General features: G+C 41.7%; 1 pseudogene; it reads right to left on the bottom strand.

The window, feature by feature from the left end:
• Positions 1–3,466: 3,466 nt before the first annotated feature.
• LOC111535274 lies at positions 3,467–3,729 on the bottom strand (annotated as a pseudogene).
• Positions 3,730–25,707: the final 21,978 nt, after the last annotated feature.

Below are 25,707 nucleotides of genomic sequence, written 5' to 3' on the forward strand. Positions count from 1 at the left end.
TTTTATTTTAGGTTGGGGGTACAGGTGCAGGCTTTTTATACAGATAAACTTGTGTTACAGTAATTTGTTGTACTGATTATTTTGTCACCCAGGTACTAAGCCCAGTACCCAACAGTTATTTTTTCTGCTCCTCTCCCTCCTCCCACCCTTAAGTAGACCCCAGTGTCTGTTGTACCCTTCTTTGTGTCCATGAGTCCTCCTCATTTAGCTCCCACTTATAAGTGAGAACATGTGGTATTTGGTTTTCTGTTCCTGTGGTAGTTTGCTAAGGATGATGGCCTCCAGCTCCATCCATGTGCCTGCAAAAGGCATGATCTCATTCTTTTTTATGGCTGCATAGTATTCCATGGTGTACCATGTTTTCTTTGTCCAGTCTGTCATTGATGGGCATTTACGTTGGTTCCATTGATGGGTATTTGCTATTGTGACTAGTGCTGCAATGAACATTTGCGTGCATGTGTCTTTATGGTAGAATGATTTATATTTCTCTAGGTGTATACCCGGTAATGGGATTGTTAGGCCAAATGGTAGTTCTGTTTTTACGTCTTTGAGGAATTGCCATACTACTTTTCACAATGGTTGAACTAATTTACACTCCCACTAACAGTGTGTAAGTGTTCTCTCTTCTCCACAACCTCACCAGCATCTGTTATTTTTTGACTTTTTAGTAATAGCCAATTTCACTGGTGTGAGATGGAATTTCATTATGGTTTTGATTTGCATTTCCCTAATGATCAGTTGTACACATTTTTCATTTCTCTCAGTGCCTGATGTCTACTTCAGTCTCTCCATAGACTTGGATTGTGGGAACCATTTGTCAATGCTGTGTTAAAATCCCTTAGACACCTGTCTGAGCCTGGCCCAAAGTACTAGCCCAGCATCCTGGTCCCCAGGAAGTATAAAGGGAGAGTCACTTGGGAGTCCTAGGATTTTCCACATCTGGTAATGGACATGGGAGAGAGAGAGTGAGGAGAGAAGAAGGGAAAAACTGTCTATTCCTTATAGTTACTGCTGTACTGTTCCAAAAAGAGAGAAGAAGAGGCCATGGACACGAACCGTTTTTACTCACAACATGTCTGACACCAAATGTGTGGGATTTCCCCTAATTTTTCACACCAATCAATTTAACAACTCTTTAGACATCAGCTGGGTGTCCTACAATTCAATTCAATCGAAACATTAAGTACTTAGAGTTGGCATAGACCCCACAGATTAAGGGCTCAGTCCTACAAAACTGTCCCCCATGCTGGGCAAGGCGTCAGAGCCCCAGCATTGAGAAGTGGTGGGCTTGCGGGTTGGTAAGAAGAATTACAACAGTATAAGTTTGAAAAAGAAAGTTTGTTAGAAAAAACTCTGCAGAAGAGTGCAACAGAGGCTGGGTGTGGTGGCTCACACCTGTAATCCCAGCACTTTGGGAGGCCAGGGTGGGTGGATCACTTGAGGTGAGGAGTTCAAGGCCAGCCTGGCCAACATGGCGAAACCCCAACTCTACTAAGAATACAAAATTAGCCAGGTGTGGTGGTGGGCGCCTGTAATCCCAGCTACTTGGGAGGCTGAGGCATGAGAATTGCTTGAACCCAGGAGGCAGAGATTGCAGTCAGCTGAGATCGTGCCGCTGCACTCCAGCCTGGGCCACAGAGCGAGACTCCATCTCAAAAATAAATAGAGAAAAATTAAAATTTATAAAAGATGAGTGCAACTTGGTGCCTCAGTGAGAGGCCTGAGTGTGCTGCAGTGGGTTTTTTCCTTAGGAGCATTTATGGACCTTGAAGCAGAAGCTTAAGGGTAATTTGGACCATGTTAGCCACATAGGTCATGATAAATGGTTACATTTGTAGACATTTTCGTCTACAAATGTAGACGTCCTGATGTCAGTACGGCTGTGCAATGAATTTCGGCATAGCATTCCGGAGATGTATAGGAATTCTAATTTCTTATAAATGGCGGGGAAAGACCTGGTACCAGTGCCTGCTTTAGATAATAGGGAAGTCTAGTTACTTCTCATTTCCCCAGATAAGGAGTTTTGCCTCCACAGGGCGTGTTAGATAGTCACCAGGTGGTCTTCATTTCCTTCTAAATTCCTCAGATAAGGAGTTTTTTCTCTGGGGCCTCTTCAGTGGTCACCAGGTGATTGCACTCTCCTCACTCCACTTCAGATGCTAGTTACAGGTCCAAGGTTTCCACCTGCACTTCTGACCAATCGCCTATAAACTGGGGGTTCCTGTGACCCCCTTTTCAGGTTTGATAATTTGCTATAATGACTCATAAAAATCAGAAAGGTGCTTTACTATTACTGGTTTTTTAGACAGGATACGACTCAAGAACAGCCACATGGGAGAGAGGTAGAGCGTAGGGTGAGGTATGGGGAAGGGGTGTGGAGCTTCCTTCCAGCACCTCTGTGTGGTCGCCAACACCAGCTCCAAACCCCATCACTTCAGGCTTTTTATGGATGCCTTGTTACTTAGGCATAATTGAATAAATCATGGTTGTTGGTGATTAGCTCAATCTCTAGCTCCTTTTCTCTCCTTGGAGGTCTGAGGGTAGAGAGGGAGGCTGGAATTTCCAAACCTCCGATCATGCCTTGGTCTTTCTGGCAACCAGCACCCATCCTGAAGCTACCTAGGGGCCCCCACCAGCAGTCTTTCATTAGCATACAAAAGAAACTCTCATCACCCCAAAGATTCCAAGGGTTTAGGAGCTGTGCGCCAGGAGCCAGGGGCAAAGACCAGAGGTTTTTTTTTTTTTTTTTAATATCACAGTGGACAAGTAGGAAACTGGAACAGAATGAGAGTTTTATAAATAATCTGTAGGAGCACAAAGATTAATAATAAACCCAGTTTAGTCAACATTTTTTAGTTGAGAAAACAGAAGCCCTTGGTTGGGAAGTGACTTGCCCAAGGACACACAGCTGACAAATGGAGAGCTGAGACCACTGTAACATTTTCCAGTTTCTTGTCTTGCACTGTCTCCACATTATTAAAGCCTCCAGTTCAGCTACGTGCAACTCAGCACATCCAAAGCCTTTGCACTGCCTGCTTTTTAATCCTTTAAGAATCTCTTAAAGAGGAACAGACTTGTCTGCGGGTACCAATGACCTGGCATGAGCATTCCTTTTGGAAGAATAGTGTTATGCTCTCCACAAAGAGCAGGTGTGAGTCACCTCCAGTCACAGCCAAGCCAGCGTCTCTCACAATATTGTGGAAAAAGGCCCCACGCATCAAAACTGTCTTTTTAGAAAACAGCCAGATTTGTGCCCGGAGAAGAGCTCTGGTCCTGGTCCGAGCTCACAGGGATCCCTCTTTGGGCCCTAGCTTTTCTTTTATTTTTTAACCAGTCATCTTTTATGTGGAGGTTAATTCCCATTAGGATATAAAAGGATTCAGCAAGGATCACATTCCTCAAGGACAGGTGTAGGCAAAGGAGGTCGTAGTCAGGGTGGCAGAGCCTGCCGTCTGCAGGCCCCTCTTCAGTGGTACTTGCATAGCTGCTTATGCTTGAGCTCCTTGCAGGAAAGGCAGTAGCTGAAGAGCAGGTAAGCTGCCAGTACCATGGAAACCTGAGACACCCTTTCTTCAGGTCGATGTACTAGTTGTAGTACCAGTAGCAACCTCTTTGAAATGCTCCAGCAGTGCCACTAGGGGTGAAATCTCGCATCAGTATCCAGCTTGGTAGCTCCCCGAGTTTGACATCCAGGAGTTTCTTCTCCTTCACTGGTACAAGTGATGCCATCTTGGAGTGCCACCTGTGGGGCCCAGCTTTTCTTTCAGTGTTAAGTTGAATGGCTAATTGCACCTCACCAGGAGGTCTGATGGCACCGAGGAGGCTTCCCTCGGGTAAGGCCCAAATTAGTGAATGGCAGAGGCTCACCGCTAGAACAAGAAGGAGAACGTGAAGCAGGATGAAGAGCATGGCAGAGACTGATAGTTGTCTAGGAAAACATTCACCTTCTTCAACATTAATGAAGTTTTAGCTGGGCGTAGGGCTGCCCAGTTGGAGGCTGCATTACCAGTCTCTCTTGCAGCTAAGTGTGGCCATGTGACTAAGTTCAGGCCAGTGAGGGGTGCATGGAAGTGCTAAATGCAACTTCTGAGTCATCTTCAATGTAAAGAAGCTCCTTGTCCCGGAGCAGCTCTCTTCCTTCTTCCCTTGAGCTGAATATGAACGTGCGTGTGGCCTAGCACTAACTATGCAGACAAGGACGATGCCCTTGGTGCCATGATGGCAATAGGATGGAGGTAACCTGGGTTCATCAGTGACTGCATGTAGAAAAAGCTTTCACCAACGTGGACCTCAGCATTGTTAGTGACAGAGGAACAAACCTCCATCTCCTTTGAACTATTTTTGAGGTCTTTGGATATAGTAACGTATCCTTTACTCTGACTTCACAAATGAAAAGGTCTTGGCTATTTCATATTATCAGGAAGCTGTAATTTCCATACCCAATTATAGATGACCAGGGATTTGACAATTCATTTATATTCCTGTTGCTTGGGACTCAGATCATGCTTTTCCATAGAATCAATGTGATTCATGGTGACACATGTCATCCCCAGACTCAATTAACTCATAGCCTCAGGTCGGGGTCTAAGGAGCAAGGAAAGAGGGTCACGGTAGAGATTATGATCCTCCAGTGACCAGACAACCCCATGCCCATTCTGCCTATGCTTCTGGCCTGCCTGGCCTCCAGGTTGCTACATACCAGGCCTCAGATTGCCACTTCCCCTACAATTCAATCAAATGCCTAACTTCGTCTCATTTCATGTAGAAATAAAAAAAGCAATCTGCCTGAACTGATTTGTGCTGACATGATTTTTATCTAAGAAAATCTATGTAATTCACTATGGTGGACTTAGAAAAGTTTGGTTTCTATACAGTACATTTATTGCAGTGCAATTGTGGTCCATAAGCATGCTTCCATCTGTCTAGGGAATTAGGTTATCCTACTGACCACATTTACTTCCTGCAGACAAAGTTTAAAATGGAAAGGACCTTAAAGGAGAGTGAGGCAGGGAAATAATTTCAAAAGACAAGCAAACACTTGGCTGCCTAGTCCAATTGCTTGGAGACTAAACTGCATTTATGGAGTATGGAAAGTAAAGGAGTGATCTGGAAACACAAGAGCTGGTGTAAGTCTGCTTTGTACCAGTCTGGGTTCAAGAAACAGAATCCATTGTGAATACTGTAGACAGGAAGAGAATTTTAACACATGGAATCTTACAAATTTTGCTTACCAAAATAGTTGTGAAGTGGGAGTGCTTCACATATTGTCTCATTTAATCTGGAGACTATATCTAGGAGGCAGGCACTATTTTCATTTTCACGTGAAGAAACCAAGTCTCAAAAAGTTTGGGAAATGCCCACTTCCAACATGAAATGGGATTTGAACTGTGTCTCTTTCTAGAAGTTGCTGCTCTTCTCTGCTCCTCACATTCCTCCACCTCTTGAGAGAAAAAGTAAAATCTAAACTATACCTCCCTGATGTATTTATGAACCACTTTAAGCATCAAATGACAGGGTTGGGAGTGAGACTTCTCTGAATATAACTTACTTACTTTTGAACCATATAAAATGTTTGACATTTTTCAAAAAAATAAAATCAAGGAAAATAAAGTTAACCCTGAAATTAAAAATAATAAACTTTATCAAATTGGTTACATAATCACATAGAGAAAAGAATTATTCCAAGTGACTTTGGAACATGTTTCTCTTGTATATATTCTTGGTGGGATATATTCTAAGAAAAAAAGAATTGCAAATAATTTTAAACTTCCCTCAGTAGTTTTATTATTAGATGTAATATTTGTGTTATAATTTTGAAAGTATTTCATATATAATTAGGATAAAAAATAAGAATGTTAATATTGGCTGGGCGTGGTAGCTCACATCTAATCCCAGCACTTTGGGAGGCCAAGGTGGGTGGATCACTTGGGCCCAGGAGTTTGAGACCAGCCTGGGCAACACTGAAACCTCATCTCTTATTTAAAAAAAAATTTTTTTTAAATGAATGTTAATATTGTTAAGATCCAAGATTTTGATTAGGAGAGAAAGGAGATACAAATACAATAAATGAAACACTCTGTAATGTTAAATTTGTATAGGATATATTAATATGAACTCAAGGTAAAACATTTGTTTTTATTTCTCTGCTCACTTAACCTATAAAAAATGATATTCCAGTAGCAATGTTAACAGAACCTTTCCCTTATTCTTGATAGTTTTGCTGCCAGTTCTGGCAAAGTGTCATCATCTGGATGGGAAGAGATTGGATGCCGGGCCCAGGTTGTAAGGAAGTAATTTATTTTATTTTTTTTGAGATGGGGTCTCACTCTTTGTCACCCAGGCTGGAGTGCAGTGGTGCCATCATGGCTCACTGCAGCCTCAACCTCCTCAGGCTTAGGTGATCCTTCCACCTCAGTTTTTTTGTTTTGTTTTGTTTTGTTGGTATTTTTTGCAGAGATGGGGTTTCATCATGTTGCCCAGGCTTGTCTCACTCCTGAGCTCAAGCGATCCGCCTGCCTTGGCCTTCCAAAGTGCTAGGATTACAGGTGTGAGCCACTGTGCCCAGCCAGGTAAAGAAGTAATTTAGTCCTTAATTCTGCAGTTGGGATTTTAAAGTTGTTTGCCAGTCCTCTTCCCTGGCCCTCGTCATCACCCTTACAATATCTTCTATAAAGGCTACATTGCTTACTAATGCTTTTATGTCCAAGTAGACTCTTCTGAGTGAATATGAAGGTGGGATCGTGTCCTATGTCTGAGTCCATGAAAGATGGGAAGCTAAAGTTGAAGGAGAATCCTGAGAGTGCAAAATCCCTGGGAATCAGCAAAAATTCCCAGGAGAACTTCTAACTTTCAAAGGCTATGTAATTGGTAGAATCAAAGCTGAGATGACTGAAGGGGTAAAGGATAACCCAGCTAACATCTGGGTTGTAGGTGGAATAAAGAGAAAATAGCACTGCAGTTTATTTATGATTTGATGAAAGAGCAGAATTGGAAAATAGTAAGGTCCAGAGAAGATGGAAGGATTTAGAAGGCCCAGGAAGGGTGGCAAGATCTGCTTGGCTGGATGCTGTTGGGGAGAGATTATGGGTTCACTTTCCTCCTTAACGCCCCTCTGTCACCCCTCAAAGATACTGTCACTATTCTCTATCTCCATGACTTGGGCCCAGACCTCTAGTCCAGAGCACACATTCTCTTTGCTCAGTTGTCTGAGGCAACTGTCGAATCAGCTCTGCTCGGGCGCATCTCAGCGGTGGGGCACTAGTTCTGTCCATCCTTTGTGCATTGTGAGGCTTCTGTTGCTGTTCCTCTACTATTTACAGAGGAATCAAAATATAACCAACGTTTAGGCTGGGTGCAGTGGCTCACTCCTGTAATCCCAGAATTTTGGGGAGCTGAGGCAGGTGGATCACTGGAGGTCGAGACTTCGAGACCAACCTGGCAAAACCCCATCTCTACCAAAAATACAAAAATTAGCTGGGTGTGGTGGTGCATGCCTGTAATCCCAGCTACTCAGGAGACTGAGGCAGGAGAATCATTTGAACCTGGGAGGTGGAGGTTACAGTGAGCCAAGATCACGCCACTGCACTCCAGCCTGTGTGACAGAGTGAGACTCCGTCTCAAAAAAAGAAGAAATAAATATAACTGGCCGGGCGCGGTGGCTCAAGCCTGTAATCCCAGCACTTTGGGAGGCCGAGACGGGTGGATCACGAGGTCAGGAGATCGAGACCGTCCTGGCTAACACGTTGAAACCTCGTCTCTACTAAAAATACAAAAACTAGCCGGGCGAGGTGGCGGGCGCCTGTAGTCCCAGCTACTCGGGAGGCTGAGGCAGGAGAATGGTGTAAATCCGGGAGGCGGAGCTTGCAGTGAGCTGAGATCTGGCCACTGCACTCCAGCCCAGGCGACGAGACTCCGCCTCAAAAAAAAAAAAAAAGAAAAGAAATAAATATAACTAACACTTAGAAAACACAGGCACATCAATCTGGCAGGGGAACCCTAGGGCCAATTTCCAGGAGAGTGCAACCTTTCCCTATTTCCCTTCCCAGTTTTCTAGATCAATTTTGTTGGTACAGAGAGCCACCTGGCATAGACATTCCCAGGAAAGATTAGAATATCATCAAGGGGAACAGAGCAGAGGTAGGAGTGGGAGCTAGGGTTTATATCTGAAGCCCACAGATCCCCTCTCTGGGTAAGGGCTCCAGGAAGGCTCCAGGATAAAACCCTAATCCCAGTGATTCACTGGCCATGGATTAGATTGTTAACAGAGTTCAGGGTACCTGTAGAACAGAGTTCCTCAACTGTTAGTCATGGGCCACAGTCCCATCTTAGGGTTTCTGGGTCAAGGCTTCCCCTTGTGTTAGGGCTGATAGGGAGAAAAATGCTCTGAGCCTGTAAAAGCCTCAAGTCAGGTGCCGGGGCTCACCCTCTGTCATCAGGGGCAGAGAACCCTGGGATGCAGTGCACGTTCTTCTGCAGTTCTGGGAATCTGTGTCCTTCATGAGAAAAGAGGGTAGGGACTGAAAAAGTCAACTGAGTATGATATACGGAAAACCCTTCTTGAAAATTTCAAAGAAAAAGAACATATTTTAATCTACTTTAAAGTGAATAACAGGATGGATCACAGAGCTCTGTTTATTCAAAATAGAACATCAGATGACCTATGAATAATGAATGTCTGCAGCTTGCCTAGAGGGAGAGGACAGTGAGAACTGGATTCCAACCACTCACTCTTGTCTCTCAATATCAGTGCAGAGTCAAAAAGAGAAATAGGCATAGCATTAAAGGATAAGATTTCGTTTCATCAACGCAAGGTTTCCCCAAGGGCTAACCTTGATCTCACCTTTTTGTTGTTTTTTTTTTTTTTTTGAGATGGAGTCTCCCTCTGTCACCCAGGCTGGAGTACGGTGGTGTGATCTTGGCTCACTGCAACCTCCCCCTCCCGGGTTCAAGTGATCCTCCTGCCTCAGCCTTCCAGATAGCTGGGACTGTAGGCACGCACCACCATACCCGGCTGATTTTTGTATTTTTAGTAGAGATGGGGTTTCGCCACGTTGGCCAGGCTGGTCTCAAACTCCTGAGCTCGAGCAATCTACCACCCTCGGCCTCCCAAAGTAGATATCGCCTTTCCATGAGGGCCCAGGTCCACAATCTCTGAGGATGTCAGTGCCTAGAGCAGGTCCCTGTTAGAAAACAGAGCTCTCAGAGGGGAGACTCATGGCACCCTGTCCTGCCTGTCCATCCAAATGAAAGTGTAATGGAGCTGAGTCACTGGTCCTGCCCACCAGGGGCAGGTGGTGTGAGATACATTGGAACCACTATTAGTTTTGGAGGCAGAACTTCCAGGTCCTGATTTTCGACAAGCTGCTTAACTTCCCCAAGGTTCAGGTACCACCTTCGAGGTAATACCTGGCCTCCATACCTCACAAGTGGTTCTGAGGCTCACGTGAGATTATGTCTGTGAAAGGCCTTCCTGCAATTGTCAGGGACCATTTCCCCTTCAGTGCTAATCTTGATGCTTTCAGAGTCTAGTCTTTTAAGAGTCTCCCCAGGATCATTCGACTCAGCCTTCTCACCTATCACTTCATTCCTCTCTTCACCACATTGAGCACAGGCTCTCGGTTCTTCAAGTTGGAGTAGCTGCCTGAAAAGGACCTGAGGTAGCAGGGGATAAGCTTTTCCAGGGCACAGGTCATTCTGCTCGTTCCCCTCTTTCTAGGATGGCTATGTAGTGTCAGGGCCCAGTGAAGTTTGAGGGAGGGGAAACCCGAAGGGAAGGAACATGGAAGAAAGCCTTGGGGCGACGAATAGGCAGACTGTTGTGAAGCTGGCAGGTGGGAGAATGTGGCATGCTTCCTGCTCTGCCAACCCACCCCCCAACTCCTTTGGTTTTTGCTTGTTCCTCCTGTCTTTTGCAGTCCCCTGGACAAGCTCCTTGCTGTAGGCAGTTTGTGGAATAGCTTCCTCAGTATCCCCACTGTGAACTGTGCGGCATAGTGGTCATGGAAGCTGGCAGTCTGCTGTCTGGGGAGCCTGTGGAAGACACGGCTACCTCGGAGACCCAGGGCTTGCCCTGCTCCTCTGTGGGACTACCTTTATCTCTGCCCTCAATCTCTTAACAGCCTCCCAGGAGACCCAAAGTAGCTCCTCTCTCTGAGCCACCTTCTACCTCTGCTTTCTCACTGGATTCTACAGAGGTCCAAGCTTCAGGCCATCTGCTGCCCCTGTAATGCTGGTCGCCATCTTCTCTGTGGCTTCCCAGAGGCTTCCTGACCTTCCTGGCCTCTTGTCTGAGGACCCCATGGAGACCACTTTCCCTCATTTAATCCTTACTCTTTCCTGTCCTCTCATTGTATTCTGTTTTCTCAAAGCACCTCACCATCACACCTCTCATCCCCATCACCGGCTTTCCTTCTGTGAAAATTTGGTTGGAAAAGCTGTTTCCAACAAACACAAAAGGTTTCTGAGAATTGTTTTGTTTGATATTGAAACCTTCCCTTCTGCCTATGATGTGATGGGAGTTTCAGGGTTCTGGATATTTGGCCTATGACAGTATTTGTCATCTCCAAATAACTTCTTGGTTGAGTCTCATTACCTAGGAAATCAGCTGATTAATTCCAAGAAATTGGTAGCAAAGGAAGTTGGGTGGCACCCGGAGGAGAGTAGGTACAAACTCAACAGACAGTGTCATTGCATGCTGTAGCCTCATCATGAGCAAATTGTAGCTTGGTGCTGGATTTGTACCAAGGAGTGACTAAGGCTGCCCAAAAAAAAAAAAAAAAAAAAAAAAAAAAAAATTAAGGATAAAGACCTTAGAGCTATCATAGTTAATAAACAAGAAGTATCAGCAATTTAAATCTTAACTTGGCAAAGAGGAAAGGACAAAGAAAAAGAGCAAAAGCACATGCAGTTTATAGCATAATAATCTTTGGCTCTGGACCTCTTGGGTAGTGGGTCGGGGGGAGTTGTATACGTCATGAAGTCACCAGCTTGGTCTCGATCTTGGGTAGAAGGTGCCCCTTCCTGAGGTCATCTGCTTCAGAATGGTTACTCCAATACCTCTGTTTGAGATCTAGCCTTTTTGTGATTCTAGTGTGGCTTAAGTCTTTATATTTGGGAGGTATAGATTTACTGTTATGTTGTTAATAATACCTGGTAAGGTCCTTCTCATTGAGGTTCAACAGCAGTCCTTGATGTCTAATCCACTAACAAATAAGAAAATTTAAGCTAAAATTATTCAAGAGAATGCCAGAAGGACAGAGTTAATAAAATATTTTGGTGAGTCAAAAGAAAACTGTTATCCGGGCATCAAATAACTTGCTCATTTTATAGAAAGGAAACACTAATTTTACTCTTGGGGTGTATCTGTATTAAAATTTGCAGAGAAAGATGTATAAGCCTTTTTTCTGTGAGTAATTTCAGGCATATTCTATTTACATGGAATATAGCCTAAAATTTTGTCTTTTTATCATTTATAGGATTTTAAAAAATGTTAATATGTATTTATATATGTAGATATACGTAAATACACATATAACAAAATTTTAGTTTTAAGATATAATTTATCTTAGTATATTACAACAGATGTATATATTACATTGAATCACCATTTTTAAACAAAAAGTACTAATTCCTTAACCATATTCACCATCTTGCATGTACATTCATACTTTCCTGCAGTTACTGGTTGAGCATCCCTAATATGAAAATCAAAATCCAAAATCTTCCAAAATCTGAAACGTTTTGAATGCCAACATGACCCTACAAGTGGAAAATTCAATATCTGACGTCATGTGATAGGTTGCCGTCAAAACTTGGTTTCAGGCATAAAATTATAATATTGTACAAGATTACCTTCAGGCTATGTGCATAAGGTGCATATGAAACTTACATGGATTTCATGTTTAGAATTGGAGTCCGTCGTCAGGATATCTCATTATGCATATGCAAATATTACCAAATCCTGAAACTCCAAAATCTGCAACACTTCTGGTCCTAAGCTTTATGGATAAGGAATACTCAATCTACATTATACTAGTATAGTCGTAAGCATTTTATTAATTGCCACAATTAGCCAAGGTAACCAACTTTTATCTTCTCCAAATACAGAGAACACGAGAAGGCAAGAAACCAGGAACTGCCTAGCTAAGTTTTGTTTCTTTTTAATTTTTATTATAGATTTTTTTTTATTTCAATAGGTTTTTGGGGGAACAGGTGGTGTTTGGTTACATGAATAAGTTCTTTAGTGGTGATTTCTGAGATTTTGGTGCACCCATCACCCAAGCATATACACTGTACCCAATGTATAGTCTTTTCTCCCTCAAACTCCTCCCACTCTTTCTCCTGAGCCTCCAAAGTCCTTTGCATCACTTTTAGGTTTTGCATCCTCATAGCTCAGCTGCCACTTATGAGGGAGAACATACAATGTTTGGTTTTCCATTCCTGAGTTACTTCACTTGGAATAATTATCTCCAGTTTCATCCAGGTTGCTGTGAATGCCATTATTTTGTTTCTTTTATGGCTGAGTAGTACTCCATGGTGTGTGTGTATGTGTGTGTGTGTGTACGCACGCACACACACACACATCACATTTTCTTTACTAGGTGATTGATGGGCATTTTGGCTGGTGCCACGTTTTTGCAGTTGCAAATTGTGTGCTATAAACACGTGTGTGAAAGTATCTTTTTCATGTAATGACTTCTTTTTCTCTGGGTAGGTACCCAGGAATGGGATTGCTGGATCAAATGGTAGATCTACTTTTAGTTCTTTAAGGAATCCGCACACTTTTTCCACAGTGGTTGTACTAGTTTACTTTCCCACCAGCAGTGTGAAAGTGTTCACTTTTCACCACATCCATGCCAATATCTATTATTTTTTAATTTTTTGTTTATGGCCAGTCTTGCAGGAGTAAGGTGGTATCACATTGTGGTTTTGATTTGCATTTCCCTGATAATTAGTGATGTTAAGCATTTTTTTCATCTGTTTCTTGGCCATTTGTATATCTTCTTTCAAGAATTGTCTATTTATGTACTTAGCCCACTTTTTGATGGGATTGTTTTTTTCCTTGCTGATTTGAGATCTTTGTAGATTCTGGATATTAGTCCTTTGTCAGAAGTGTAGATTGCAAATATTTTCTCCCACTCTGTGGGTTGTCTGTTTACTTTGCTGATTGTTTCTTTTGCTGTGCAGAAGCTTTTTAGTTTAAGTCCCATCTATTTAACTTTGTTTTTGTTGCGTTTGCTTTTGGGTTCTTGGTCATGAAGTCTTTGCCTAAGCCACTGTCTAGAAGGGCTTTTTTTAAATGTTAACGTTAGATTTTTTATGGTTTCAGGTTTTAGATTTACATTCTTAATCTATCTTGAGTTGATTTTTGCATAAGGTGAGAGATGGGGATCTAATTTTGTTATTCTATATGTGGTTTGCCAATTATCCTGCACCATTTATTGAATAGGGTGTCCTTTCCCCATTTTATGTTTTTGTTTGCTCTGTCAAGCCTAGCTAAGTTTTCATGAGTTCACATTTTATATTACCTTTTACATTTTCAGGCAGCAGAACGAACACATCATCTAAAGGCAAGTACACATTCTACTAATATATAGCCTTTATATAATGTATATAAGTAACAATAAATTAAAACTATATGTTTTGTATTTTTTTTAGCTTAGAAACTGTTCAGGAATCCAAATATATCAAGCCAACATTTTCCAAGATTGTAAAATTTTAACTAATATTTGGAAATTACGATTTTAACTAAAACATAAATTCTCATGATTTGTAGTATTGTAAGAATTTTACAAGATCAAAACCATTTTAAAAGACATCTGTGCTATGATTTCATTTAAAAGCAATTTTATATTTTGTAAGCTTAAGAAATTTGTTCCAACAATGATCCCTTTCTTGTTCCATAAAATCTGTATAGGAAATTCCAAAAGTTTAAATCTTGAGAAATTGTAAATATTGTGTAATATTTAAACTACAAAGTTATAAATACTAATATATGACTGAATCAGTCTTCTATAAATTAGCATATTAGCATTATTTTACATAATCAGATGAGTACAGTATAGATATTGAGTTGTCTTTGATCAACATAAATAACTCATTCCAATTTGTCCAAAAGTTTTCTGTTTATCAGAAAGATTTCAGGAAGCTTTAAAAAAATATATTTTATAAACTGTGTATTCATGAGACAGATGTTAAATTTAAAAATCATATTTAAAATCATTTATATTGAAACTAAGATATTTTCTCTCATAACTATAGTAACAAAGCCTATTAATTTTAGAATACATTTGTGTACTTTTTATTTTTTCCCTGAGCAGAGAACACCAGTGATACTTGTCTAATTTTTTTTTTTTTTTTTTGAGCTGGAGTCTTGCTGTGTCATCTAGGCTGGAGGATATTTCTTTACTTTTTTTTTTTTTTTTTTGAGACGGAGTCTCGCTCTGTTGCCAGGGCTGGAGTGCAGTGGCCGGTTCTCAGCTCACTGCAAGCTCCGCCTGCCGGGTTTACGCCATTCTCCTGCCTCAGCCTCCAAGTAGCTGGGACTACAGGCGCCCGCCACCTCGCCCGGCTAGTTTTTTGTATTTTTTTTTTTAGTAGAGACAGGGTTTCACAGTGTTAGCCAGGATGGTCTCGATCTCCTGACCTCGTGATCCGCCTGTCTCGGCCTCCCAAAGTGCTGGGATTACAGGCTTGAGACACCGCGCCCGGCCATTTCTTTACTGTTTTAATGGAAAAGGGAGTTTAACTCTTTAATGACATTTTTGACTACTTAGTATGTACCATAATAACAATGATTTTTTTTTTCTGAGCAGTTAATCTTTACAATTTCCCAAGTGAGAAGGGAGAAGGATAGAACAATATGAAGTTATTACTGTAAGAGGTTATTTTTCCTTCCATAAGAAGGGAGAAAATTTAGATGCAGGGACCCCTTTTTTCATATATACATAGACACAAAAGAGAAAGTCTTTATAGCTAGTTTAAACAGTAACCCCAGCCCTCAACAATTTTATCAAAACATACAATCAAAAGCCACTGCTTATTAATCCTCAAAGTATGGAGATGGAGGGGAAATCTGTTGCGTGAATTGCAGTGGTCTCCTCTTTCTAGACAGAGCAGATATATAATCTCCTCTTGAGGGTCTCTTTGCCCTTTTTGCCTCACGTACTTCTCAAATGAACATCCTTGTTCATGTCAAAGTTCTCTAAGTGGCCACTGTAGTTCTAATTCATCCTCAGTGAAGTTATGTGAGGAGATAGCACAAACTTATTAGCAGACAAGCTCATGAGAAATTGCTTGACTGTTGAGCAAAGGTAAAATGTTACTTGTGTTTCCTACCCTCAGCCCCGAGGTTAAACTGCCTCTGCTTGATGACCTGAGAAATGAGTAGCCACTTGGCACAGACCGTGTGGAGAGATCTTTCCCAAAGCCAATTTCTCACACCCAGGGAAGCCAGGGGGAAGTTCTCCTACATGAACAAAAGATGGGGACACACAGAAGGCAAGAGACAGTGTTAAAAGGCAAATTTCACCAAGAGACACCAAAATCTGACTGGAAACCAAAAATTTCAGGAAACACATAATAAATCTCATACTGAACAACCAAAGAAATAAGCAGAGCCTAAATTCAGTGTAAAACCACACAATTAAAGACAGAGAACTTGAACTTGACTCAAGGAGTCTCAGATGTGCACATTATTACTGAGTTAAGGTGGCCAATCCATGGTATTGGGGGTCTTGGCCAAATCTCAAAGGAATCTTACGTGTCTTCGCCTGGCCAGCCTCAGTCCACCAGGAACAAACTCACAGTCTGACAAAGTCAGGCTTATTGGCTCATTGCAACGAACGAGATCACACACCAGAACCGTGTACTGTATCACCAAGAAAGGGCAAAGCTATGATACGATTTTGGGGGAGGGTGGTGTTTAGGTGAAGCTGAGAAGAAATAGTATTTTGGTAGGTGAAAGCAAAGCCGTGCTGGTGTAAAGGGACAATATCGGGTCCGAATGGCAAAGTAGACACAAGGTCTCTTTTCCTTAGAAACAAATCAAGATGTGGAATGTTAGGTCCAAAAGCCCTTACGGAATCTGTACCTGGGTTGAAAAATCAAGGCCGCTCCTCTGTGTCAAAGTGAATTAGATCTTGCAGCCAAGAGTGAGATGTTTTGTTCTTACTGAAATGATTTCAGAAACAAAGTTTCTGATAAACCAGGATTTTAGAAAACTAGATTTATTAGTACCAAAGTAGTAGTCATGCTACAGTAGTCATGTTAGTGTCATAAGGTGGCTTCACAGCTGCAGTGTTTCCTTGGGAGAAATAGAATTTTCTGCTAACTTTGCAGCTGGCTTTATCTGCATCTGTCTTCCCAGCCTGACGAATGGCATAGCAACATTTCATTTTCTCAGGTTAAATGGATTTTCACTCTCCTAACATGCTTTATCAGTCTCCTGCTTTATCAGCTTGTGGAACTCTCCAGAAAAGCTGTGGTGGTATGGGGCCTTTTCTGGAGGTTATTACTCTCTTCCTTTCTTTCCTATTTCCCTCTTCCTGGCATAGGCTGTGCAATTTTAGGGCCCCGGGCCAGCCTGGGGTTGTTCTTGAAGAAGAAATCCCTAAGGAGCACAACCTGAAAGCAAGCCTTGGGGTGAGGGAGACACAGGAGTCTGTATTACAGAGTTTAAGATGGGGGAGAATAGTAGGGGCCAGCATGCAGCATGCTTCAGGTGCCCATCCCCTGCCAGACCCGCTTGTTCCTACTCTGTTTCTGGTTGAAGCTTGCAGCCACTTGGGCAGGCTCCCTGATTAACACAGTTTTACTAACTGTGGGTCATGATCCATGCAGGGAGAGGTGTGGAAGCATGACTGGCTGGTGACCTCGTGCTTTTGGGAAGCTTTGAAAGTTGCTGCTCCCTCTGTGTCCCCTGTGGTTCCTGGCTCCTGTTCCTGAGCTTTCTTGATCTCTGGCTTCCAGACTCTTCCCCTGAGCTCTTTCTACCTGTGGCCTATTACCAGCCTCTCTGCCCAGGATCCTCTGAGTTGCATTTCCCTTTCTGTACCCCAGCTTGTCTCTGCCTCTGCTCCTGCCTAGGCTGGTTTCTTCTCATTGCACCCTGCCTTTCACAATGGGTCCCACTCTCTCGCCACTCCTTCCGCCCCCATTACTGGCCTCCTCTGCCACAAGAGGCTGTATGATTGACTCCCACATTCTCAGTCATCTCTTTTTCCACTCCCATCATGGCCTCATCTCCTCTGCCATGGGAGTCCTCCTTACCCCATCTCTCCTAATCTTTCACCCATACCCCTCTTTTACCCCAACTACCAGCTTTCTCATCTTTTCACCCCACAGATGGAAGGTCCTCTCTGCTTCTACCCCACCTCCCCCAGAACTCTTTATTCAATCTCAACCCTCAGCACCAGATCCCTTTTTGCCAATATGAACTGCTACATAGTTCTCAAATTTTATTCTCCTCTCAGTTCTTACCATCATCCTGGTAGTTCAGGCCCTCATCTGTTCTCAAACCAAGCAGTAGCCTCCTAACTAATCTGTTTCTTTAGTTTTGTCCTTCTTAGATTCTTTCTCCTCACTACTGTCAGAACAATCCACCTAAAATAAACGTGGCCATTAGTTAGAATTCTTTACTGACACTGTTCCCTACCAAATGAAGTCTGCTGTACATTTTTCTACCCCAGTAATCAAGAAACCTCTGTTTTGTTCAGTGCTTTTACATCTCTATTCATTAAGATTTCTCTATCTGGAATTGCTTAGGCAGATAAACACTGAAGCTCCTTCAGGTCAGAGGCTATGTTCTTTTTCAAGGAATTTATCCATTTCATCCGAGTTGTTGAATTTATTCTCATAGTTGTTGATATGGTTTGGCTGTGTCCTCACCCAAATCTCACCCTGAATTGTAATTCCCATGTGCCAAGGGCAGAGCCAGGTGGAGATAATTGAATTGGGGGGGCAGTTTCCCCCATACTGTTCTCCTGGTAGTGAATAAGCCTCATGAGATCTGATTGTTTTATAAATGGGAGGTCCCCCGCACAAGATCTCTTGCCTGCTTCCATGTAAGATGTGACTTTGCTCCTCCTTTGCCTTCCACCGTAATTGTGAGGCCTCCCCAGCCATGTGGAACTGTGAGTCAATTAAACGTCTTTCCTTTATAAATTACCCAGTCTCAGGTATGTCTTTATTAGCAGCATGAGGACAGACTAATACAGTAAATTGGTACCAGGTAGTGGGGTGCTGTGGAAGTGACTTTGGAACTGGGTAACAGCCAGAGGTTGCAACAGTTTGGAGGGTTCAGAAGAAGATAGGAAAATGTGGGAAAATTTGGAACTTCCTTGTGACCTGGAGGGCTCAGAAAACAGGAAGATGTGGGAAAGTTTAGAACTTCCTAGAGACTTGTTGAATGGCTTTGGCCAAAATGCTGATAATGATATGGACAATAAAGTCCAGACTGAGGTGGTCTCAGATGGAGATAAGGAACTTGTTAGGAACTGGAGTAAAGGTCACTTACTATGCAAAAAGACTGGTGGCATTTTGCCCCGCCCTAGAAAACTGGAACTTTGAACATGAGAGAGATGATTTAGGGTATCTGGCGGAAGAAATTTCTAAGTGGCAAAGTGTTCAAGAAGCAGCAGAGGATAAAAGTTTGAAAAATGTGCAGGCTGATGATGCAGTAGAAAAGAAAACCCCTTTTATTGAGGAGAAATTCAAGCCGGCTGCAGAAATTTGCATAAGTAACGAGGAGTCAAATGGTAATCGCCAAGACAATGGGGAAAATGTCTCCAGGGCATGTCAGAGACCTTCATAGCAGCCGCCAGGAGGCTGAGGAGGAAAAAATGGTTTTGTGGGCTGGGCCCAGGGCCTTGCTGCTTTGTGCAATCTCGGGACTTGGTGCCCTGTGTCCCAGCTGCAGCTAAAAGGATACAGCTTGGGCCACGCTTCAGAAGCTGCAAACCCCAAGCCTTGGCAACTTTAATGTGGTGTTTAGCCCATGGGTGCATGGAAGTCAAGAATTGAGGTTTGGGAACCTCTGCCTAGATTTCAGAGAATGTATGGCAATGTCTGGATGTCCAGGCAGAGGTGTGCTGCAGGAGCAGAGCCCTCATGAAGAACCTCTGCTAGGGCAGTGTGGAAGGCAAATGTGGGGTAGGAGCTCCCACACACAGTCCTCACTGGGGCACTGCCTGGTGGAGCTGTGAGAAGAGGGCCACCTTTCTCCAGACCCTAGAATGGTAGACCCACTGATAGCTTGCACCATGAATTTGGAAAAGCCACAGACACTTAACGCCAGCCCATGAAAGCAGCCGGGAGGGAGGTTGTACCTGCAAAATCACAGGGGTGGAGTTGCTGAAGACCAAGGGAGCCCACCTCTTGCATCTGTGTGACCTAGATATGAAATATGGAGTCAAAGGAGATCATTTTGGAACTTTAAGATTTGACTGCCCCCACACCCCGATTTTGGACTTGCATGGTGCCTGTAGCCCCTTTTTTTGGCCAATGTCTTCCATTTGGAATGGGAGGATTTATCCAATGCCTGTACCTCCCCCCCCCACCATTGTATCCAGGAAGTAACTAAATTACTTTTGATTTTACAGGCTTATAGCTGGAAGGGACTTGTCTCAGATGAGACTTTGGACTGTGGACTTTTGAGTTAATTTTGAAATGAGTTAAGACTTTGGGGGACTGTTGGGAAGGCATAATTGGCTTTGAAATGTGAGGACATGAGATTTGGGAGGGACCGGGGCAGAATTATATGGTTTGACTCTATGTCCCCACCCAAATCTCACCTTTAATTGTAATAATCCCCATGTGTCAAGGGCAGGGCCAAGTGGAGATAATCGAATCATGGGGGCAGATTCCCCCATACTCTTCTCATGGTAGTGAATAAGTCTCACCAGATCTGATGGTTTTATAAATGAGTGTTCCCCTGCACAAGCTCTCTTACCTGCTTCCATGTAAGGTGTCACTTTGCCCCTCCTTTGCCTTCCACCATGATTGTGAGGCCTCCCCAGCCATATGAAACTGAGTCAATTAAACTTCTTTTCTTTATAAATTACCCAGTCTTGGTTATGTCTTTATTAGCAGCATGAAAACAGATTAATACAGTTGTTCATAATATTTTCTTTTTTTTTAAATGTTGGTAGATCTGGTGATGTTCCCTCTTACATTCTTTTTTCATTTTTGAGAGAGGATCTTGCTCTGTCACCCAGGTTGAAGTGCAGTGGCACGATCATGGCTTGTTGCAACCTTCACCTCCTGGGCTCAAGCGATCTTCCCACCTCAGCCTCCCAAGTAGCTGGGACTATAGGCATGTACCACCACACCCAGCTAATTTTTGTATTTATTTATTTTTTGGTAGAGACAGCATTTCACTATGTTGCTCAGGTTGGTCTTGAACTCCTAGGTTCAAGTGATCCACTCACCTTGGCTTCCCAAAGTGTTGGGATTACAGGTGTGAGCCACTGTCCTTGGCCTTAAATTCTTGATATTGGTCATTTGTGTCTTTTCTGTCTTGATCAGTCTGACTAGGATTTATTTATTTATTTATTTATTTATTTATTTATTTATTCAAAGAAAAACCTTTTGGTTTCATGGAATTTTTTTCTTTTTAATTTGTTTTTCTGGGTTTTATTTCATAGGTTTCTGCTCATATCTTTATTATGTTTCTCCTTATGTTTGCTTTGGATTTATATTGCCTTCCTTTTTCTAGTTAAACTGAATAGTTACTCAGTGTAGTTCATTCTTCTTTTCTCAATATACAGGTTTTTCTAAGTGAGCATAACCTCATGATTTTATTGTTTTCAGGGTAAACAAAAGTTGTAGCTCAGATCTGGATCTTTGACTTTTTCTCTTATGTCTTCTCAGTTCAAAATGCTTATATCTCTATTAATAGCCAGCATTTTCTTAGATTAGCAGTTGGAGTTTCTTAGATCAAGTATTCAAGCCTCAGCATAATCTTCTACATAGTTTCAGCTTTTCTTCTGGAAATTTGGCTTAGTCTGTTTACCATAGCCACCATTGCCACCCTGCCTCCCATTGCAACACTGCTGTCCCTGGGCATACAGAGTTTGTGCCCTCCTGTACCATGTCATTTTGTGGGCTCAGTGCTTGCTACTCTTCTTACTGAAAGCGTGGTGGGTTTTAGGAATGTTCATGTTCTCAAGAATGCTATCATTATAAACTTTTAACGCTATGAATTTCCCTGTAAACAGTGATTTAGCTGTATCCCACAAATTTCAATATATTTTTTCATTTTCATTCAATTTAAATTATTTCTTATTTGACTTCCTCTGAATTATTTAGAATTATATTTTTAATTTCCAGATACTGAGGATTTTCTACATGTCTTTCTGTTCTTGCTTTCTATTTTAATTCCACTGTAGTGAAAGAGCACATTTTGCACAATTTTACTTTTTTGAACTTTATTGAGATTTTGTTATGTCCCAGTATGTGGTGTATCTTGGTGACTGTTTTATTAATATTTGAAAAGAATGTCTCATCTGCTGTTTTGGATGTGGTTTTCTTTAAATATTAATTAGTTGCCTTATGGTGGTGTTCAGGTCTTCTATGTTCTTCCTGATTTTTTTTCTGTTTCATTTACTAGTAAGAGGATTATTGAAGTGTCCAACTGTAATCACAGAGTTGTCTATTTTTACTTTGAGTTCTATCAGTTTTTGCTTCATGCATTTTGAAGCTTTGCTGTTAGATGTATATATACATTTAGGATTCTTGTATCGTGTTGATGAATTGTCCCCTTCCTCGTTATCTAATGGCTCTTTGTATCTTGGGTAATACTCCTGTACTGAAGCCTACTTTGTCTGGTATTCATAAAGGCACTCCAGCTTCCTTTTAATTAGTGTTTGCATGATACAGCTTTTTTCATTCCTTTACTTTTAACATAGCTGTCTTTAAGGTAGTTTTCTTATAGGCAGCATATTGTGGCATCTTGCTATTTTTTTAATCCAATCAGACAATCTCTCTGCCTTTTAATTTGGACATGTAGGCCATTTACATTGTGTATTAGTCCATTCTCACACTGCTATAAAGAAATACCTGAGATTGGATAGTTTATACATTAAAAAGGTTTAATTGGCTCATTATTCCACAGGGTATATGGGAAGCATGATACTGATATCTGCTTGGCTTCTGAGGGGACCTCAGGAAACTTACACTCATGGCAGAAGACGAAGGGACAGGCTGCCCTTCACATGGCCAGAGCTGGAGTGAGAGAGAGAGAGCCAGGGAGGTGCTACACACTTGTAAACAACCAGTTCTCACAAGAACTCACTTTCACAACCAAGGGAGATGGTGCTAAACCATTTATGAGAAACTGCCCCCACAATGTAATCACCTTCCACCAGGACCCACCTCTGGCATTGGGGATTACAACTGAACATGAGATTTGGGTGGAAACAGATTCAAACCATATCACATTGTTATTAATGGGATATATATTTAACTTTCATTTTAGTTTCAGGGTTACATGTTCAGGTTTGTTATATAGATAAATTGTGTGTCACAGGGGTTTGGTCACAATTAACCAAATGAGGCCTTGTTTGTCACAGTTAACATCACCCAGTTAATTGTAGTACCCAATAGATAGTTTTTTGATCCCCACCCTCCTCCCATACTCCCCCCTCAAGTAGGCCCTGGTGTCTATTGTTCCCTTGTTTGTGTCTATGGTATACTCAATGTTTAGCTCCCACTTATAAGTGAGAACATGTTGTGTTTGGTTTTCTGTTCCTGTGTTAGTTCACTTAGGATACTGGCCTCCAGCTCCATCCATGTTGCTACAAAGGACATGATATCATTTTTTATGGCTGGGTAGTATTCCATGGTGTATATGTACCACATTTTCTTTTTTTTTTTTGAGATGGAGTCTCGCTGTGTCGCCCAGGCTGGAGTGCAGTGGCCGGATCTCAGCTCATTGCAAGCTTCGCCTCCCGGGTTTACTCCATTCTCCTGCCTCAGCCTCCCGAGTAGCTGGGACTACAGGCGCCCGCCACCTCGCCCGGCTAGTTTTTTGTATTTTTTAGTAGAGACGGGGTTTCACCATGTTAGCCAGGATGGTCTCGATCTCCTGACCTCGTGATCCACCCGTCTCGGCCTCCCAAAGTGCTGGGATTACAGGCTTGAGCCACCGCGCCCGGCCGTACCACATTTTCTTTATCTAGTCTACCACTGACGGGCACCTGTTGATTCTATGTCTTTGCTATTGTGAATCAATTGTGATGAACATACATATGTGTGTGTTTTTATGGCAGAAGAATTTATATCCCTGTGGTTGTATACCCAATAATTGTATTGCTGGGTCAAATGTTAGTTCTACATTCCTTGAGAAATCTTCTAACTGCTTTCCACAGTGGCTGAATGAATTTACATTCCTGCCAGCTGTGTATAAATGTTCCTTTTTCTCCACAACCTTGCCACCATCAGTTATTTTTTAACTTTTTAATAGTAGCCATTCTGACTGATGTAAGATGACATCTCCTTGTGGTTTTGATTGCATTTCTCTAATGATTAGTGATGAACATTTTTTCATATGCTTGTTGGCTATGTATATGTCGTCTTTCAAAAAGTGTTAATGTCCTTTGCCTACTTTTTAATGGGATTGTTTTTTGCTTGTTAATTTAAGTTCCTTCGAGATTCTGGATATGAGACCTTTGTCAGATGCATATTTTGCAAATATATTCTTCCATTCTGTGGGTTGTCTATTTACTCTGTTGATAGTTTCTTTTGCTGTGCAGAAACTCTTTAGTTTAATTAGGTCCCACTTGTCAATTTTTGTTTTTATTGCAAATGTTTTTGGCATCTTTGTCATGAAATCTTTGCCAGGGCCTATGTCTAGAATGGTATTTCCTAGGTTTTTTTTTTTTTTTTTTTTTTTTTCCCCAAGGTATTTTGTAGTTCTAGGTTTTACATTTAAGTATTTAATCCATCTTGAGTTAATTTTTGTATATGGTATAAGGAAGAGGTCCAGTTTCATTCTTCTGCATATGGCTAGCCAGTTATCCCAGTACTATTTATTGAATATAGAATCCTTTCCCTATTGCTTGTTTTTGTTGACTTTGTCAAAGATCAGATAGTTGGTGTACAGCTTTATTTCTGGGCTCTCTATTCTGTTCCATTGGTCTATGTGTCTGTTTTTGTGCCAGTACCATGTTGTTTGGGTTACTGTAGACTTGTAGTATAGCTTGAAGTCAGGTAATGTGATGCCTCCAGCTTTGTTCTTTTAGTTTAGTATTGCTTTGGCTATTTGTGCTCCTTTTTGGTTCCATATGAATTTTGGAATAGTTTTCTAAAAAATTCTGTGAAGAATGTCATTGGTAGTTTGATAGAAATAGCATTGAATCTCTAAATTTCTTTGGGAAGTATAGCCATTTTAACCCTATTGATTCTTTTATCCATGAGCATGGAATGTTCTTCCTTTTGTTTGTGTCATCTCTGAATTCTTTCAGCAGTGTTTTGTAATTCTCATTGTAGAGAGCTTTCCCTTTCCTCATTCGCTTCCTAAGGGGTTGTGTGTGGCTATTATTATTATTATTATTTTTGTAATTTTGAGACAGAGTCTTACTCTGTCACCCAGGCTGGAGTGCAGTGGCATGATCTCAACTCCCTGGTTCAAGCAATTCTCCTGCCTCAGCCTCCCAAGTAGCTGGGATTACAGGCATCCACCACCACACCCAGCTAATTTTTGTATTTTTAGTAGAGACAGGGTTTCACCAAGTTGGCAAGTCTGGTCTCAAACTCCTGACCTCAGATGATCCACCTGCGAGTGCTGGGGTTACAGGCGTGAGCCACTGTGCCTGGCCGTGTGTGGCTATTTTGAATGGAACTGTGTTCATGATTTGGCACTCATCTTGGACATTATTGATGTATAGACGTTACTAATTCTTTTACATTGATTTTATATTCTGAAACTTTGCTGAAGTTGTTTAGGAGATCTAGGAGCTTTTGGGCAGAGACTGTGGTGTTTTCTAGGTATAAAATCATGTCATCTGCAAACAGATAGTTTGACTTCCTCTATTCCTATTTGGGTGCCTTTTATTTCATTCTCTTGCCTGATTGCTCTGGCTAGGACTTCCAATACTATGTTGAATAAGAGTGGGCATCCTTGTCTTGTTCCAATTCTCAAGGGGAATGTTTGATATGGTTATATTGAAATATATCATTTACTATTTGTTTCCTGTTTGTTACATCTGTTTTTTTGGTTACCTTTTCTCTCTTTGCCTACCTGCCTTTGGATTGAATATTTTTTACAATTCTATTTTATCTTCACTCTTGTCTTATTTGTTAAACTTCTTTTCCTAATTTTTCTTTTGTGTGTATTTCTCAGGATTTAAAATGCTCATCATTAATATTCATAAATAGCCATCTTTAAATAATATACCGCTTCATACGTAGTGTAATAACTTTATAACAGAATACTTTTCTCTCATTCTTTGTGCTATTGTCATATACTTAGGGGCCGTATTTTTCAAATTAATTTTAAATTTATTAAGTGATTATTTGACTAAAAATATTAAAGCATTTCATGTAGCTAAAGTCCCCTCAGCCAGCTGCAATGGCTCATGCTTGTAATCCCAGTTCTTTGGGAGACACAGAAGAGGGATGATCACGTGTGGCCAGGAGTTCAAGACCAGCCTGGGCAACACACTGAGACCCTGTTTCTACAAAAAAATTTTTAAAGTTTTTTTTCTTTTC

This window comes from Piliocolobus tephrosceles, chromosome 14 (genome assembly GCF_002776525.5).
Source record: "Piliocolobus tephrosceles isolate RC106 chromosome 14, ASM277652v3, whole genome shotgun sequence".
NCBI lineage: Eukaryota > Metazoa > Chordata > Mammalia > Primates > Cercopithecidae > Piliocolobus > Piliocolobus tephrosceles.